The sequence below is a fragment of the Canis lupus genome, chromosome 8, assembly GCF_048164855.1.
Source record: "Canis lupus baileyi chromosome 8, mCanLup2.hap1, whole genome shotgun sequence".
NCBI lineage: Eukaryota > Metazoa > Chordata > Mammalia > Carnivora > Canidae > Canis > Canis lupus.
Genome location: NC_132845.1, coordinates 62,259,910 through 62,272,637, shown reverse-complemented (window position 1 = coordinate 62,272,637; position 12,728 = coordinate 62,259,910).

Sequence of the window (12,728 nt, the reverse complement as noted above, 5' to 3'; positions counted from 1 at the left end):
GCACACGCTGTTCCCTCTGCCCGGAAGGCTCTTCCAGCCTGCACCCGGCTGACTTCTGCTCGACCTTCAGGTCTCAGCTGACGTGCCACCTCCTCCTCCCACCACCCCCGACACCATCGCCAGCCTCTGTGTGGGCCCCTTGTGGTGGGACCCCCATCTCTAATGGGCCGGCTTTCCACCTGCCCCCCTAGAAGATGGAGTCCGTGAAGCCTGTGCCCCGTCTGTCCCCACGTAGTCCTGAGCCCACACGTGCCAGGCAGAGCGTGTGCCCCATAAACAGTGTGGATCATGCGAACCAAGCGGAAGGCCCTCGCGGGCGGGGAGCAGCTTTCAGGCTTTGCAGGAAGAGCCGCGCCACGTGTGGGAGCCACCTGCTCTGCCTCATGCGTTACCACCTTCCTCAGCGCCGTCCTTGGAGAGGAGCAGAGACGCGACTGGGTTCTGAGTCCCGGGAAGCGGAGACACGCAATTGGCCCCCGGGCCTTACAGCCAGACACCCCGCTCTCTGCCATCTGAGCCCTGGGGACGGAGCCGAGCCTGCAGCTCCTCCTGAATGGTCCCACGCGTAAAGCACAGAGCTACGGTCCCAGGCTTGGCGCACCCGCACGCACAGCTCCAGGAGCTTTCCCGCAAACGGGGCTGTTTTTCTCTTGGCTGACACGGGAAGGGAATATTGCAGCCTGGAGGCATTTGGAGATTAAAATGCTTTAATTAACTTTTTGTGATGGATGGTTGCAAGGCCTTCCGTAGATGAAAGCCCTGCAGTCCCCACTGCGTGACTTTCACAAGCAAAAGAACAATCTGCATAATGGGTTGGAAACACTCAGGAGAGCCCAACCCTGCTCCAAGGCCCGGTGGGAAACCAGAGAGACACTTCCTGCTGAGAAAGGAGGTGACATTGGGGGGCTGACATCATCTTCTGGGGAGGGGCCTTGTCTTTACCTTCACACCCTCCTCCCCGACTGGCTCCCCGCCACCGTCCACCTGCTGGGCCAGGACAACCGAGTACCCACGCGCTTAGTAACCAGCAGCTCAGGGAAGGGGGCCTGGTCTCCATCCTGTGCAGTCATCCCCCCCACACTGATCTAGCTCCAGAAGGACCCTCCACCTCCCCACACGCCCTGAGTGCATCCCTCCATGTCCGAAGCAGCCCCATTACTCCCCATGAGGCTCAGCAGCTACTGTGGATGCTTGGCTTCCTTGCATTTTCCCTCTCCCACCCCACAGTGGCTCTGCCACGCAGGACCTCTGTGATTTCTCACCACAGTGTCTCCAGTGCCTGGCTCAGCCCCTCCGGGTCCTGACAGAGGAGGGATGGATGGAAGGAGGCAGGCCTGCAAGAGGGAGGGGTGGCATCCCAGGCCTGGGCTCTGACCCTGTCACTGGCGGGGCCTTGGGAGCAACTCAGAAAGGCAGGGAGCTGGGGAGCTGTGAGCGCAGATGCTTCTGGGCTTGGGGTCTGCAGGCAGTCAGGCCTTCTCTCCTGGGAGTCTTCCCGCCAGCCCCACTCGGGGGACAGCTTCCCCAGGTCCCATGACACCCAGTCTGGGCTGGGCTCTGGCTTCACTCCAGTCTCCTGAGGGCTCCTTGCTCAGCCTCACAGTGGCTGGCCCAGCACAGCACTTCCACCACCCTGGTGCCGACCTCTGTGCAGCAAGCAGGTGCCCCCGGGACGCCGTCCCAACACCATGATCCATGGCGTACTGCAGCTCCTTCCTAGAGGGAAGGCTGCGTCTGCTGTGCCTGGAAAGTGGACAGAGGGCCCAAGGGCTGAGGACACAGCCTCACCCACCAGCAAAGAGCCCTGCAGGGTCCCCAGGGGAACCGCGACCCTCCACCGCACACAAGACAGGGAGGGGTTCCTGCACTGCCCCTGGCCCAGAACCGCAGAGGTGGGCGAGCCAGACGCAGGGAGGTTGAGCCGTCAGCCAGTTAGAACCCCAGGTGCACCTCGCCCTTGTGGATGAGGCCGCCAGGGGAAGCGTGTTTGGCTGACGTGCCGGGAAGACCCGGGCTGGGAAGGCAGAGGGGGTAGGAGACGTGCATGGGGGCGACCCACCAGGAGGGGCCCCATGGCTTCACAGATGTGGGAAGGATGCCCACTGCCAGCCGCTGGCCCTGGGGCGACAGCCAGAAGGGTCCCAAGCCCAGAGCTGTGCCTGCCCAGGGTCTAACCGGGCTGGGTCCTCCACTCCTGATTCCTTGAGCAGTTGGTATACTCTAGCTGCCCATGGAATGCTCCTGTGGCCCGTGAGGAACCCTGCGTGGTGGCTCCAGGTGGTGTGTCTGGATTTCTGCCCGCCCCCCTCCACTGAGTGGGCACTCCTGCCCATCTGCCTCCCCATGGTGGCTGTGTGCCCCATGCCCAGCGCCACTGCACACTGGCAGGTCTGGACTCCAGGTGGCAAACCGTCTTCAAAGGTGGACACAGTGGCCATTCCCCATCAAGAGTTAGGGTCTCTCCCCCAAGCCCCAAGGTCACAGCCAGCCCATAGCTCCCTGTGTCCCTAGTTTGACCTCAAGAAGCCCCGTGGCTTCTGTCCTGTGTCCCCTGGAAGGCTGTCCCATGACAGCCCTACAAGGGAGTCAGTCCAGCCTCCGCAGGCAGAGGCCCCATGGAGGAGAGAGGGCCCAGCACCCAGACTGGCCCAAGGGGCAGCCACTGGATGCTGCTGTGCAGCGTGTGGGCCCAGCTGCACCAGTGGGGAACCACCCCGCCAACCGCGTAACCACCTGCAGAACCCCAGCCCCGGACGCCATCTCCCAGATAGCTCTCGCCCAGGCCGCCCAAACCCCAAGCCCTGCCTCCACGGGCGCTTGTCTGTAATCACCCTCCTGAGGCCTCCTGACTTTCATGAGCACAGTCTTGAGCTGCCTCGGAACCAAGAAGGCAACTCTCCGCAGGGCCCCTCCTTGCCTCCCCTGAACTGAGAGCCTGAAATTTGCCTACTTGGGGTTTCCCTGGAAGCCACACCCCAGCTCGGCCAGGAAGGCGGGCCCCAGCACGTTCCAGAGGTCCCTAGGCCTGCTTTCCCTTCCAGGGCACCCCTGATAGGTGCCTTGCCTCCCATCTACCCTCCCAGACCCGGCCTGGTCTCTCCTGCCTCCCCAGACCCTGGGGCCCCCACCTCCCTTTGGCCCCATCCCCTGGCCATCTCTGCCTCTCGAGGGCTGTGTGGTCAAAATTTCCAGGCATCCTCCCTCTCTGCACAGTGTGACGTCATGGACTGCAGGCAGCTGTCAACTCCTCATGCCCTCCCAGTGACAGGGAGCCTACGCTCCCCCTTCTGAATCTGCTGAGTGAGAGCATCAGGGACTCTCGGACACAGCAGCCAAGAGGTGGAGGCGACCCCAGTGTCCACGGACATGTGAACACAAGGGCCCATGCGTCTTGGCAGAATCTCACCAGCCTCATGAAGGAAAGGACCCCGACACCCACTAGTGTGGAAGAGCCCCAGGGCACCGTGCTGCATGAATAAGGCAGACATGAAAGGACAAGCTGTAGGATGCCACTGCTGTGGGGTCCTGGGCATCAGCTCATAGAGACAGGGTACACCGTGAGGACACGGTGGGGGGAGCTGCTGGAGAGGAGGGAAACCTTCCAGGTACAGATAGCGCTGATGGTTACACACACTGTGAATGTGTTTGACCCACAAGATTGTACACATACCTTGCTCTTGGGGGTCTGTGTCTGGGAACCCCCTAAGTCTTCTCCAGAATGGCCCCAACACCTGCCCTGCTCAGGCAGGCACAGAGCTGTAGGTAGAAGCAAGCAGGTCCACAGTCCACCCTAGAGCGTAGACCAGTCACCCAACCTCTCTGAGCCTCCATGTCCTCCCCTGAGCACCAGTCATTCACGTCCCTACAGGGTCATTATGAGCTGTTAGTACATTGATGTCATCATGGAGGGCTTGGCTCCTGGGTTCCTAGCAGGATCTCCCTGTGTGGGTCTCACCACTGATCCCCGCTCTGCCCCAGGTGCACACGGCACTTCTCCTCCCTAGTTCCTCCACTGTCCAGCTAAGGGATTGCTCTAAATCTCCAAGACCTCTTGAGCTCTTGGCACACAGGGTGTTTCCTTGGGAATCAGGCTCCGAGGAATGCCTCTACCAAGGATCCGGTTTTTCTTCCGGGGGATATGGAAGGGCCAGCCCTCCAGTTCTGGGGGTCCCTGGAGTAGAGGAACGTGGGTGGGCATCTTTGCCCTAGACCTTCCCCCACCTTGCCCTGCTCTGGGCACCTACATCCGAGATAGAGCATGTCCTGACTGTCAGCACTCAGCCCAACCCGCAACCTCCAGGGGGTGCGCTCTGTGGGGGCACCTGCCACCTCCTCCCCCAGCTCATGCTCATCTCCTGTGACCTCTGTTGCTACTACCAGGGGCCTGGGCCCTCCAGCTGCACCCAGAACTCTCCTATCCTCCCACCACCCCAGGTGTAAGCCCCCATGCCTGGACAGTCAACACCCTGGGACCTGCCAGAGGGTCACAGAATTGGGAAGAGGAACCAGTTGGGGCATCTGATCCCAACCAGGAAACAAACTGCCCAGGCCCTATGCGTCCTGGGCGGGCACCACAGCCCCATCCATCGCTCACAGCTGCCCAGAAAGAGAGCCCAGCTCTGGGTAGCGACCCGGCCTGCCCTTCCTGTGACCCCGGCGTCCCTGTGCACCAGCTCTCGATGGGTACTGCACACTCGCTGAGCTGCGCAGCCCGCGATGCCCACCCCAGGAGGGGCAGCGAGAGGAAAGACGATTGCTCAGGGAGGGGGGGGCCTCTAGGTTCATCCCAACAGATGAGTCCAGGAAAGCAGGTCCTCCACGTCCCCCAGACTCACGGAGGACTGGTTATTTGAGCACAGGAGGGCCACCATCGGAGCTGAGACTAGAGCCAGGTCTCCGGACCCTGCTCGGAGCGATGCCCCTCCCCCCAGGCCAGGCCGCCTCCCAGTGCCCCCAGCCCCCAAGGCTGCCACCCCCGCCTCCCCGGGCAGGAAGGAGCCTGGGTGCTCTGAGAAGGCCAGAGGGGGCCCGGCAGGAGCGGCCGACCCCTAATGAAGCCATCTTGCCGCCATAATGAAGACCTCATGTACCTCCAATGACACTTAGCAAATCCGGGCACAAATAAATAACCCAAGTCCAATTGAATTAACCTTCAACTGATCAGCACAGCTAAACAAATTATCCCGAGGCCCGAACAAGATTAAAAGGCCTGGCGCAGACTGGGATCATTCGGCGGGAGGGTTCATTGGGTTTAACGAGTTTAAGCCAAATCCCCGGTGTTCTTTTCTCTGGTTTCAGGGCACTCTGCTCCCAGAGTGCAGCCTTTGGGGGGCCGCGGCCCCTGGGGGGCTGCAGAGGGAAACCAGACGCACGCAGGGAGAGGAAGCGGGGGACACCCCCTCGTGTGCAGGAGGCTGTTGCCTGACTGTTTCCCGGTGACGGTGACAGAGCCAAGCCTGATTTCCCAGGAGATGTGCAGGTGCTGGCGGCAGATGCAGGGCTGTCCTTTCGGCCCTCACCCCCGACAGCACCGTCGCCCCACCCCCCAGCGAAACGGCCCCCCCCCACTCCCGGTGGCACCACCATGACATCCACCTGCATTTGGCACCCCCCAGGCCGACCCCAGGACCAAGCCCTGGCATGGTGTTTCTGTCACCTGAGCTCAGCCCCTACCGCCAGCGCCATGCACAGGGGCGGGGGTCTCCCCCCTGGGGATGGAGAAGCCGCCCCAATGTGCGCCACAGTGATGTGGGGCCCAGGACTTCATCAATCATAAGAATAAGCGCAGACATTGCCCACCACCCGCCCTCATCTCCCAGCAGCCCCAGGCCCACCCAGATCAAAGCAGTTTGTAGAACAAAAAACATCTGGGGCGGGGGGAGTCTCTGCTCTCAGAGCGGACCGGGCTGCCAGCCCTTGCTCCTTCCACTGACTGGAGGTCTGCCCAGGTACCCCGGGCCTCCAGGAGAGAAAGGAGCTGGGAAGGCAAGTGGCCCACGCAAGCAAAGAGCCTGCCTGTGAACGCCTGACACCACCACTCTGCCCTCAGAGCTGGAGGAATGGATAGACACAGTGGGGTCCGTCCGCACAGTAGGTCACTGTTCAGCCTCAGAAAGGAAGGAAGGACACCTGCCACCATGGGGACACACCCTGAGGATGTGAGGCTGAGTGACACAAGCCAGACGTAGGACACATGCGGGGACCCCATGCACATGAGGTCCTGGTGGTGTCAGACTCAGACACAGAATAGATGGTGGGGTGGGGCTGCAGGAGCGAGTGGGGGTCAGTGTGTCATGGGGATGGAACGTTCTGGAGCTGGATGGGGAGACGGGGGTGCAGCAGCAGGAATGCCCTCGGTGCCCCTCAACTAGACACTGAGAAATGGTTAAAGTGGTAGGTTTTGCATTTCTTTTACCAAATTATTAAAAATTATCTAATTAAAATTATTGAAAGAAAGAAAGAAAGAAAGAGAAAGAAAGAAAGAGAGAGAGAGAGAGAGAGAGAGAAAGAAAGAAAGAAAGAAAGAAAGAAAGAAAGAAAGAAAGAAAGAAAGAAAGAAAGAAAGAAAGAAAGAAAAAATATGTGGCCTGTGAGCCCAGAAAGTCAGGTCAGAAAGCATGCAGGCAGCGGGAGGCATGAGTCCCTGGGGCTTCTCCTCAGGGGAAGGAAGGCACCGGAGTGGCCATGGGGAGGGGACCTCCTGGGCTGATGCTGAGAGCAGGGCTCCGGAGAGGCAGGGCTGGCAGTGACAAGGGTGCACGGAGCAGGGAACTTCTGGGGGAATGAGTCCGACCCCTACAGCACTGGGTCCTCTGAGCCAGCACCCACACACCTGCGTACCTGGTCCTGCTCCCTGTTCTCTGTGGCCACCAGGAAGGTCAAAGCCAAACCCAAGGCCCAGGAATACCAAGGATGGGGGACGCAGAGGCCAGTGCACACCCACTTTGTGTTTTCATCACGGCCTTGACCGTCTAGTGCAGCTCACAAGTCCTACTCCTAACTTCGAGTACCCACACTTTGGGCTGCCGTACATCCCTACCTCTGCATGTGCCTGCCAGCCCCCCAAAAAGACTTGCACAGGGCCTGCACCTTCTCACTCCCCTTACTGCATGGTGGCACAGGGGCCTGGCCCTCAGGATGGGCTGGCTCAGCAGATTCCCGAGACATGACACCTTCAAGATCTTTGTGGTTAGGTGACTGTACCTTGGGGGTATGAGGGAGAGACCCCAGATAAGGCAGAGATGGAGATGGAGAGAGAAAGCAAAGCCGGAGCTTGAGATCAGAACAGACACAGAGAGACAGACAGTAAGAGAGGGAATGGGCTCTTGGGCTCCCGGGAGGAGGCAGGCTCCAGGGTCAGGAGGGTAGGAAGCGCCTAAGGGAAGCAGGGGCCCCTTTTCCCCATGGGGAATGTGGGGAGTGAGGACCGCTGGACACCTGGACACCTGGTCCCTCCATCCACAGGGCGCTGCAGGCTAGAGCATTCTATGGCCTCTGCTGCCCCCCAGAGGTGTTTGCTGGTAACACAGGCTCTCCCTGCCCAGCTCTCCTGCCACCCGGTTCCCTGCCAAGACCCCAGCCTTCATTCACCCGGGGGGCTGTGGCTGCGTCCTCAAAGTGCAAAGCCCCCCATCCACAATGGCCATAGGTGTGCTGCCTTCCCTGCGTTCTTCCCTGGTTATAAGAATAAAATACACTGGCTGTAAAAATACAATGCAGACCTGTGTGAGCACAGAAACCAGAAGTGCCACTGGAGCTGCACCTGCTGCCACCCCAACTAACATCCGTGGCACAGTGCCGCAGACTCTGTGCACCCCCCGAATCCCCCCACCACGTCCTCCCTCACGGCTGCATTCCTAGAGAGTCTTCCTCCTCCTCGGGGACCGTGGGGACATTCCCAGGCTGACCTCACTGTGCCTGGACCCATGGCCACCGGTTCATCCTGTCTTATCTCTGCATCTGAGAGCCCTCGCACCAGCTCCCTGGGTGACCAAAAGACCTTTCTCTCCTGGAAGGATGGATGGACAGATGGACAGATGGACAGGTGACTGCAGCACCTCTCAGCTCTGAGCAGGGCCGGCTGCGGGTGGAAGCGGGGTGCACGAGGCCTCCAAGTTCTCCAGATGGAATCCGCTCTGGGTCAGAGGTGGGGTTTCCCATCAGTTCTGTCAGTGGCACTGTCTGTTTACTCCAATTCTGCGTTCACTCTTCTTTTTATGTGCAGGCCCTCAAGTCCACTCACTAGGTACGTGTCATGAGTGCAGACACGTGCACACAGTCACGTCAGGACCACCACAATCAAGACACAGAAGGTCCAAGGGTGCCTGGGGGACTCCATTGGTGAAGCATCTGCCTTCAGCTCAGGTCATGATCTCAGGGCCCCGGGATCGAGTCCTTCATGGGGCTCCCTGCTTAGCGAGGAGTCTGCTTCTCCCTCTGCTTCTGCCCCTGCTCATGCTCTCTATCAAATGGATAATAAAATCTTAAAAAAAAAAAAAAAACAAGATACAGAAGGTCCATCCTCCCAGAAATGTCTCATGCCACCCATCTACCATCAAAGCCTGACCCCACTCTGCACCACTGATCTGCGGCCTGTCCCTATAAGCTGCCTTTCCCGGTGCTCCAGAGGCATGGAGTCAAGCATCACGAACACTTTGCACTTGGCCTCTTTCACTCAGCGCACTGTGTCCGGGGTCCCCCCATGCTGTTGCATGAACGAGTACGTACTTTACCCCCCTTAAAGTACAGAGCAGCACCCCATCCCATGGACGTAGCACTCAGCAGTTGCGATCATTTGGGGTCTATCCAGTGGGGGCTGCTCTGTAGGAAGCCACTATCAACGTCCATGGGCAGATTCTGTGTGAACCCGAATCCTCCCCCCGCCAGCTGAAAATTCTCCCCTCCGCCAGCTGAACACCCAGTGACATCCTGCTGCGGCAGGTGGCAGGGGGTGCTCACCTTCGTAAGGAACCGCTCACCAGCCTCCTGAGTGCCTGTGCCGCTCTGCGCTCCCAGCTGCGCCGCGTCCTCGCCAGCACTGAGTGTGGCCGGTTCTTGCTCCGTTGTGTTCCGTGTCTTGTTTTGTCTTGAACCGTGTGGCAGGACGTAATATCTCACTACATTATCAGTTCTGCCCAGACGCACAGAACCATAGGCATTTGGATTCAAATATCCTCCAAAACTCTCTGAGTCCAGCCCCCAAGCACAGATATCCCCCCACACAAGTCCCTACCCCAGATGACCACCCGTTCTGCACTCCCCCAAAGGGAGCGTACGCACCACCTCCCCTGCGAGGCCCTGGTGTTACTGGTCAGAAAGTCCTCGAGCCATGACCCGTCTGCCCTCTGACAGCTTCCACTTGGTACGGTCCAGAACAGACACAGAATAGGCCTCGGAACAGTGAGGCCACCTCCTGCCTTCCCAGCCGTCTCCACCCCGCCCTGCGGGAACAGCATCAACTCCTCATCCATCCCACCAGCCACTTGTCTGGGCTGCCTCTTCCTCTGGGGCTGCCCCCCTCCCCACACCCCTCCCCCGGGCTGCACCTGGAAGGCCACCTGGCCAATGTGCCCATTTTACAGATGGAGGTTTGCAGAACGAGGCCCAGGGAGGAGAAGGAGTTGTCCAAGGTCACAAGTGAGCCTGCCCAGGGAGTGTCGGGTTCCCTCAGCCCCATCCTCCCCGCTCCACGGCCACCCCAGCCCCTTGACCTACCACTTTGTAAGCCAACTAGAATTCGGTCCAGTTCAACCAGCACATTTTGAGTCACTGGCTTTCCCCTCCTCGAGAGAAACAAAGCAGGAGCAGGGACGAGCCTCCATGCAGACTGGCAGCGTTGCCACGGGTTCGGACCTCGCAGCGGGACCACTTCCTCACCGGGGGAAATCACTTCTTAAAATATTGAAAGAAAGGCTTCCAGAAATTGTACAGGGATTAGGTTCCATTTATTAAGGAACTAAACAAATATGTGGGTGCAAGGCAGCTGTCCGTAATTCTAACGAGCACAGAAATCCTCGCTCTGGGAAGGAGACGTTATAACCTCCGAGCCTGACCGAGTCCGGCAGAAATCAAAGCGGCGTATTAGACTCCTGGTTCTGTGCGGGGGAGGAACTGAATCCAAAGTCAAGGGCTATTCTTTGTGTTTACTGTGTGGCGTTAAGTGAAAACACTCCCACTGACCTAAAACTCCGAAGCTCGGGACCCAGTTAAGCCGTGCAGCCCTGGCCCGCCTCAGCTGAGCTGAGGCTACACCCAATGGGGAATACCACCAGCCTCTGTGGGAAAGTGATGAATTTACTTCTCACCCTGTGCTGCAGGCCTTCCAGAAACGATCTTTAAATGTTCCCCAGGAAGAGGATTTATTCCCTTTCCAGATGAACTACTCCCTGGATCCTTATAAACTGGACTCAGTTTTAATGGTATTCATTAATTTCCCTTGGGAAAAATTTGAATTTCACATAGACCTGGGGTTTTGTTTTTGTAATAAAATATATGCGATTTTCAATTGGTTGCCTTTAATCTTTTTTTCTCCAAAAACCTCAGCGGCTTATGTGTCTTACATCCTGCCCCCCTTCTCCCTCCGCTTGGATAATCCTGGTTTGGAAAAAATTAATTGTTCATTGTTTTTCTAGATAACCGGGTGCTGCGAAAGGTAATTTCTGTCTTATGGAGAACCCTAATTAGAATCACTTCTAATTTCATGCTGCTATTTGTTCAAGGGTGTCTGTGACCATCGTGCGTGGGTAGCACAGGTAGCAGTACCAGCATGCCATCAGGCCACCAGACTGAGTTCCTCCCAACCTCAACTGGGGCACAAAAGGGCAAGGAAGGCCCCCGGGGCAGAGCATCCCCAGCTTCAGCTGCAGGGCTGCCGCACAGAGAAAGATCTGCAGACGGCTGCAAAAATGGCCCTGCCTGTTGTGCCTGGCCTCACTGCCCCTGACGCTTCTGCTTCTCGTGCCTACAAATGTCATTACGGGGCACCGGCAGCTTCCATACCACCATAGCCTTTCTCCAGGGACAGGATTGTGGAATTATGACCTCAAGGCCTTGGCATCATTGAGGCCTGCTTGGATACCTCCAGACCCGTCTCAGGAGGGGATGGGGGATGGGGGATGGGGGTGGGAATGATGACATTAGGGGCCAGGTAGATGGGTTAACATTGCTACCTCTCGACATCAGCTCCCCCACACACCAGCAGTGCAGAGAGCTTGGAGTCACTGATCACACGAGGTCCCTTCTGTGTGGTACCGTCAGGGGATCCCAGTGACCTGTGACGGGAAGGCAGCCTTGTCGTACACCTACCTGTATGTGGCAGGCCCTGAACCAGGCCCTTTGGCAGTGTGACCTCATTTAATCTTCCCAGTTACTGAGTAATCAAGAACTTGTCTGTTGGTGGAACGCCTGGGTGGCTCAGTGGTTAAATGTCTGTCTTTGGCTCAGGGCATGATCCTGGAGACCCGGGATCGAGTCCTGCATCGGGCTTCCTGCATGGAGCCTGCTTCTCCCTCTGCCTGTGTCTCTGCCCTTCTGTGTGTGTCTCTCATGAATTTAAAAAAAAAAAAAAAAAAAAACTGGTCCGTCGGGAAGGAATAAAGCCCCAGTGTTTGTGCATGAATCTCGTCAAAACGATGTGGAGCAGAAGGAGCCAGTCATGGAAGGCCACGTGGTGTAGGAGTCCCTGTTGCTGGCAATGTCCAAATGGGCAAATCTGTGGAAAGGCAGGCGGGACATGCTGGGTATTTCCTCATTTCCATTATGATTTCGTCTTTGACACATGTATATCACTAACCAGTGCTTGCTAACTTGCAAGTGCAGGGGCAGCTGGCTTTACATGAACTAGTTTTCAAGTAGTGATTGGTTTGAGGACAGGCAGGCGACCAGGCTGGTCTAGGGAGATCATCCTGGACTTTCCCCAGGGGATCCTGGGAAGCAAAGTGATAGACCCAGCAGCTGGTGATTTTACGGGAAGGCAGGACAGCGATCTCAGAGGCGAGAGATGGAGAAGACTCACCAGAGTGTTCAGGACTTCTCAGCTGTCCAGTGAGCCCATCTCTTCTCCTTCGAGGCAAAGGACGGTTTCACACGGTGTGTGTCACCAATGCCTAGAAGAACCCTAAGGAGGCGGACACACCTCCTGTCATCCAGTCCTAAGTATCTCACTGTCTAAATAGGACAAAATTGCTTATCTGATGCCGTGTCTCAGGCCCTCATCACAAATGCGATCTCCAGCTCTCTGCGTACCTGGGTCCTCTTAGGAGACTGGCCGGGACATGTGAGAGGGACAAGTGTTTCTACAAATAACACAGCTCCACCTATTACAACATCTCACCGAAACCTGGAGGGAATGCTGTGTCTCTGAGATCCTCACCCAGGCAGACCCTAGGGCAGCAGCTCGAAGAGCCTCCCGAGCGGCCTGGAGCTTGCAGGCTGGCCACGGAGGTCAGGGGCCTCTGAGTCCCCAAGATGGACTGGTGTTCAGGCCGTTCCTCATCTGGCATAGGACAGCAGGATTTTACTCACATGAGGATGGCGGTTAATGATAAAGGTAATCAATAATATGTAAATGTAGGAGTAAGTTATGGAAATACATAAAGTCATATAGCTAACTTCATAAAACTCCGGGGAGTCGGGGTGCATGGACCCCTGCTCACTCCTGGGAGGCCGGCACAAGCGTACTCTATTTTTAAGAGAAGCTGAGGCCAACAGGGAAAGCTTCCCAACAGCAC